The following is a 6,658-nucleotide window of genomic DNA, read 5'->3' on the forward strand; positions in this document are numbered from 1 at the left end:
ATTCCGATACAAAAAATTTGGGTGGTTCCTCCATCCAGGGTTGTATGTGTTGGAGTACAGATTGTTTTGCTTTTGGTTGTAACTGATTATTGTATCGCATTGCTCAAGTTGGTTTATCTGTGCTTGTATTGGCCCTAGGGGGCAAGTATCTTGAGTGTGATCCGTACTTCCACAAGTTTCGCAAACACATACTATTGCATTGGTCGTGTTGTTTCCCATGGCCACAAACTTCTTGGTCAAAGCATCCAGCTTTTCAGACATGAGTGTGACTGCATCTACGTCGAATTTTCCTGACGCCTTTATGGAATTCCCTGAGAAAGAACCACCAGATCTTTCGGTTGCCCACTGATGGTGGTTCTGTGCCACATTCTCTATGATCTCTTCAGCTTCATCAAGGCTTTTGTTCATTAATACTCCTCATGCTATCGAATCGAGGGATACCTTCGTGTGATAGTTGATTCCATTGTAGAATGTGTGTAGAACCAACCATTTCTCAAGGCCATGATGGGGGCACTGTCTCAGCATACTTTTGAATCTTTCCCAGGCTTCAAATAATGATTCTGATTCTATCTGTTTGAAGCTTGCGATCAAATTCCTCATGTGTGCAGTTTTACTTGGCGGGTAGAATTTGTCTAGAAATTTCTGCTCACACTGCTCCCAAGACGTTATGTTATTTGCTGGAAGAGAATTTAGCCACTGCTTGGCTCTATTTTTCTGGGAGAATCTAAAAGGAAGTAACCTTACTGATTTTGGAGAGACCCCGTTCACTTTTATAGTACCACAAATCTCGTAGAAAAGCTCTAAGTGATGGTTTGGAGCATCATGCGATCCTCCTCCAAATTGATTTTGCTAGACCATGTGGATTACTGCAGGTTTGATTTCAAAATTGTTAGCTGTTAGCTAGAGCCCTAGAGCCAATCATTTGATGATTGTATTTTGGACTTGTTGTATCATATTCTATATAAATAAAGGCATTTGGTTTTTGGTTATTATACTTACTTGTATTGGTGCCAAATAAACTAAGTATAAAAATGTCCTTGAGTAGAAGGTTCTTACCTATATCAATCGATTGGTTGAATCGATAGTGAGATGATATAGGGAATACTACTCTAAATCATTCCTAGTCGAGTATTAACATTCAGGGACAATGTTAATGCAATAAGACTAGCATGTAGGTCAACTCGATGACTTGATCTCACAAGTCATGGATATGGAGATATCAAGTTGACACATGGGTATGCATTGGAGAATGTATACTGAATGACCCGCCATGAGAAAGTATCATGGATATTTATATGAGTGTCATATACTTTCTCGTGTGACTATTAGTATGACTATTGGTCCTTAGACCTGAAGTCACCATGGTTCCCTACATAAGGAGTTATGTACTTTGGTTTCGTCAAACGTCACCCATAACTGGGTGGACTATAAAGGCGATTACTGGGTATATAACGAATTATGCAGAGGGATGTGAGTGATGTAGATGGGATCTATCCCTCCCATATGACGGGAGCGACATCGGTATTCTTGATAGAGTTAGACCACGAAGTGCATGGCCATGCCCAAATGAGTTAACATGAGATGTTGAGCTCATTTGATTGAGTGAGTCTACTTAGAGTTCAAGATTTAGATTGATTAGAGGATGACACGGTCTATGCCTCACATTGATCAATCTAGATGTCTAGGATAGAAGGACAATGTCATATATTGTGAGGAGTCACAATTAGTAGTCACAAGGTGATGTTGGATCTCAACATTCTTGTAACTTGGGTAGTAATGATGTATTGCTAGATACCGCTCATTACTTATGCTTCTAAATGAGTTAGGGGCATTGCCAACGTTACAAGAACCTATCGGGTTACACACAAAGAACAAGTGGATAGAGATTAGGTTCATATGATGAACCAAGAGGATTAGATTCATTTGATGAATCAAATTGGATTAAGAGTAATCCTAATTGGGATAATTGAGTTGGACTTAAGTTGATTCATGTATTCAATGAGTCTAATTTAGATTATGACTCATTAAATCAACTTAATTTAATGAATTAGATTCATTATATTAAGTTGGCTTGAATCAAATGGTTAGATTAGATCAACCATGGAAGAGATTTGGTCAAGTTTGACTTGACTTAAGAGGAAGAGGAAGAGTCAAGTTTGACTTGACTAATTGCCACATCATTAGTGAGATGGCAAGATGTGGACCAATGATGATGCTCCACATCATCATGGTATGCCACATCATGGAGGTTACAAGCCTCCATTCCCTTTAATGTGGCTGGCCACATTAGATGAGTGGGAGTTACTCATGTGGCCGACCACACAAGTGAATGAAGGGGAATGAATTTTCATTCATGAGTCTCATTCATTTCATCTCCTTCCTCTAGCCATTCTCTTCTCCCTCTCCTCTTTCTTGGCCGTGAGTTTCAAGGAAGAAACAAGGTGAGTGGTTTTGAGTTTCATGAAAGAAAATAGAGTGATTGTCACATAGAAGAAGAAGAAGAGTGTTCTTGTATTTCATCTTCTCTATTTTTCTTTCCAATCCAATCCGAGAGCCCTAGAAAGTTCTAGCACACTTGGGGTGCTCTCTTCTCCATCCTTGAGTGTTAGGGAACACTTCTTGTTCGTGTGGATATCACTAGAGAGTTGTCTACGTTGACAACTTCGAGATCCGGCGTACCTTGGACTTGTGGGATTTGCGAGGGCATGCATCGAAGGTATAAATGGTTTTCCCTTGTAGATCTACTATAGATCGTCGTTTGAAACTCGTACTCATATTTTTGAAAGTTTTTCGTCGCACGAGATCCAGTGGCATGGGTGATTCGGGGTTTCCTCGACACGAAAATGCGATTTTCGCGGCCCGAAAAACCCAACATTAGCTTCGATTGGCGGTCGAGTGATGCTAAACCGAACCCCACGTGCATAAGGCGCTGTGTAATCATTCAAAAGTTTGTTAGCCATTTTTGAAGATTCTTGTGTGATTTGAAATGCTTTTTGTAAGTTTCTTCTTCTCAGGAAAGTCCTATCGATCTCTAGATCGAACGGTAGAAGTTGTCCTGAAAGATTAGCTCTTCGCATGCAAGAACAAGATATGAAATATAGTAAAGAAAAGAGTTGAAATAATATTATTTTTTTAGGCGTTTTAATAGAAATGCAGAAAATAAAATAAATAAATAAAATTACTTATCTCTGAGATGTAGAATATTAGAAAAAGGAAAGATAAAGGAAAAAAAATAAAGTCTAGTCTAATCTAATATGATTTTCGCTAATGTTATAGACGCAGTCCTCGGTAACGGCGCTAAAAACTTGTTACGATTTCACAAGTGCACGGATTCATCGTCAGTAATAAAGATTATCGATCCCATAAGGACTGGTTATAAGCACTAGCAATGGTTCACTTAGGATTAGCTAAACTACCGATGGTTGTAAGTTATCTAAAGAAAAAAGATTGGAAAGCAGAAACGAGAACTAGTGAAGATAGAGTAATTAACTTGGTTTATGAAGAGTTCTAGGAGTTCAGTTTCATTGTGGTGGTATTGATGTATCACATTCTATCCTTTACTCATTGTCCATCAACATGCATTCGCCGGAAGCTAAAGTAACCATCCTTAAGCACTAAATAGAGAAGATCCCTATGAAATCCTATTACAGTTAACCTCTGTCACTAGGGCGCCTCGGTAGATCACAAGAACACAACTCTAATTGGTGTCGTTAAGGATAGAAATAAGGGCTTGGTTTGGTCTCTTACTTCCTTTTGGAGAAGTTGCCTCTCCTTTCAAGGAAGTACCCTAGATGTCCGTGAACGGGTTACCCCTGTCATTAGGATCCCACGGGCGTACGATCTAAGATACTATCTCTACGAGATTAGGAATTCCTACACAATCAATTAATATGATATGGAAATCTAGCATAGTAGTTAAAACAAAGCAAGAAAAATCATCTAATGAATAAAGGCATAAATATGAGTCTTACATCAAAACCAATCCACAACTACTCCCTAATCATAGAACAAGGAATCTACTCTATAGACACCGGAGAAAAATCCGAAGACATAATGTAATTAAGCATACAATTCTCAAACAAGAAGAAAGAAAGAGAAAGGATGCTTATCCAATGACGACGAGTGATCTTTGGATCCAATCCTTTGCTTCTGGAGTTGATGTGGTGATGAAGGATTGTTGGACGGAGGTCTTGGCCTGTGTGGAATGACACCAAGGCAATTCTCCCTTTAACGGCTCGCCTCCCCCTGGAAGAGAAGGGTTTAAACCCTTCTTATAGGCTAGGGCACGACACCGCGGCATGGCCGTGCTGATATGGCACGACCATGTTCTCTTTTGTCTCTGGCCATGCTGCACGACCGTGCAGATATGGCACGGTCATGTTGTAAAGCCTGAAATTTCTTAAAATAATTATTAGAAATATCCTAGTATTTTCCTGGAATTTTAGGATATTTTTATGGAATTTTTAGAATAGCGGAAATAGCAAAAATAAATAGAAAACGAAAGTAGCCTATGCGGGAATTGAACCCGAGACCTATTGGGTCCTACGACTTATAGAGGACTCTAGTAACCAAGTGAACCCAGCAGGGCCGTGCTGAAAGAAAAGGGAGGCAATTAAATTTATATTAGAGTTGGGTTGAGTACCCACTTAATATAAATAGGAAATTAAAAGAGGAGATATTAGATTTTATTCGTGACCTTCCTCCTCCTCACCCTAACCTCACGCTGCCCCCTCCCTCTCCTCCTCCTTCTCTCAGCGCACCAAGCAAGGGCTAGGGTTCCGTCCCCTAGGCTACCAGGAGCACCTTCCGGCGACGACTCCGACACGAGGGCGTTCCTCTCCGTGAGAAGAGCACGTAGACGCGAGAGAATCGTCGAGAAGATCGTCTCCACCGGAAAACTAGCGACTAGATTCGTAAGATAACTAGCGCAAGAGGTAAGAAACCCCTCACCTGCAGTATAAGTAGCTAGTCGTATGTTTGGATGCATTGTTCTAACCGTATGCAGATTTTCAGTGATAGGGTGCGAATTAGCGCACACCAAGCGTTTGATTAAACGCTTAGCTCAGTTAAATGACACCATAGGAATTTTAATAGCTTAGATAAATGCAATAGAAGCATTTTTACAGCTTAATTAGTCTTGCTACAGTTTTATGGACAAAACGTCCAATGGGTGGGCTCCCACAGTTGCCCCTAGGTTCAGATAACCTAGTTCTGGGTTTAGACAACCTAGTAAGAGCAAGACAAGAATTATTAACTTATGTTTAGTATTTTATTTTTCAGTGGCACTATACTGCATTAGATATCCATTGGGTTGGGCTCCCATAGTCATCCCTAGGTTCAGCTAACCTAGTAAACCCTACTAGATTTGAAATTTGCAACCCCGGGTTTAGCTAGGGATGCGCGCACAACAAGTACAGTCGCCGGGCCCATCAGCAGCATGATTAGTATTTTCATCTATTATATATACATAGTTTTCAAACTCTCACAAAATAGTTATGTGAAATCAGTACAACTTCAGCATTTGTCTAGCATCATCTTAGATCAGCTTTTTATATCAGTTTAGTTTTTCCTGTTGATGCAATGTAATGGTTATGATTAGCTTTATGGCCATGATTAGTGTTGATTCTATGTGTTGTATGTCATGCCATGTTTAGCATATTCAATACGTATTTCAAATAGCATGTTTTCAAAGCATAATTTGCATCGTATGCATGTTTTGTGAGGTAGATGGTTTCTTACTAAGCATAAAGCTTACAGATACTCCTTTCTTGTACTGCAGATAAAGGTAAAGGAATGATGGACTAGTGGAGGCTGGAGGGCAATGCGATGAAGATGTGTGTGGAAGGAACCTGGAATAAAGATCTTGGAGAAACTAGCAAACTAAGACTTTAGATTTCATATAATGTTATTTCCGCACTTTAGTATGTTTAAATACCATGAACTAGTGAACTATGCATTAGGCTATGCTTAGAATATTGAATAATTGTTGTTAGAATGTTTCCCAACCATTTTAGAACTTGTATGTGTGATTTAGGCACGAAACAGTGCTAAAATCATAGCTTTGCTGCGAGATCAGAAACCCCAATCGATCAGCGGATCGATTGGGAGCCCTCAATCGATCAGTGGATCGATTGGGAGCCTGGTTCCGCGAATAGTAGGCTTCTGGATCGATCAGCCAATCGATCCAGTCGCATTCTGTCGCAAACAGTAAGCTTCTGGATCGATCAGCCGATCGATCCAGTCGCATTCTGTCGTGAACAGGGAGTTTGGGATCGATCGTTTGATCGATCGGGAAATCGCTCCCGCGAACAGAGAGCTCTGGAATCGATCGTTGGATCGATTGGCCAGTCTAGATCGATCAGCCGATCGATCCAGAACATTACCCGAGCATAGTAGCCATCTGAATCGATCCATGGATCGATCCAACAACTTGCAATTGATTGGGTTCAACCTGGATCGATTGGGAAGCTGGGTTTTGACCCAGTGACCTTGTATTTCAGCTCCTTGACCATAGGGGATGTAGGATATGCCTTGTATACCTTAGATTGCATTCCTTAGCACATGTATAACCCAGAACTTGTGTTAGCTTAGTAAAGTTTTAAATTGGTACATTTTTCCGCACCTAGAGTTAGTGGTGGTCATGGATATAGCTTAGCAC

The 6,658-nt window shown here is 40.3% G+C and overlaps 1 non-coding gene across 1 annotated transcript; it reads left to right on the forward strand.

The window, feature by feature from the left end:
- Positions 1-496: 496 nt before the first annotated feature.
- LOC122039203 lies at positions 497-604 on the forward strand. Its single transcript, XR_006128086.1, has one exon. It is a non-coding gene; the product is annotated as a small nucleolar RNA R71 (small nucleolar RNA).
- The last annotated feature ends 6,054 nt before the right edge of the window (positions 605-6,658 follow it).

This window comes from Zingiber officinale, chromosome 1A (assembly GCF_018446385.1).
Source record: "Zingiber officinale cultivar Zhangliang chromosome 1A, Zo_v1.1, whole genome shotgun sequence".
Lineage (NCBI taxonomy): Eukaryota > Viridiplantae > Streptophyta > Magnoliopsida > Zingiberales > Zingiberaceae > Zingiber > Zingiber officinale.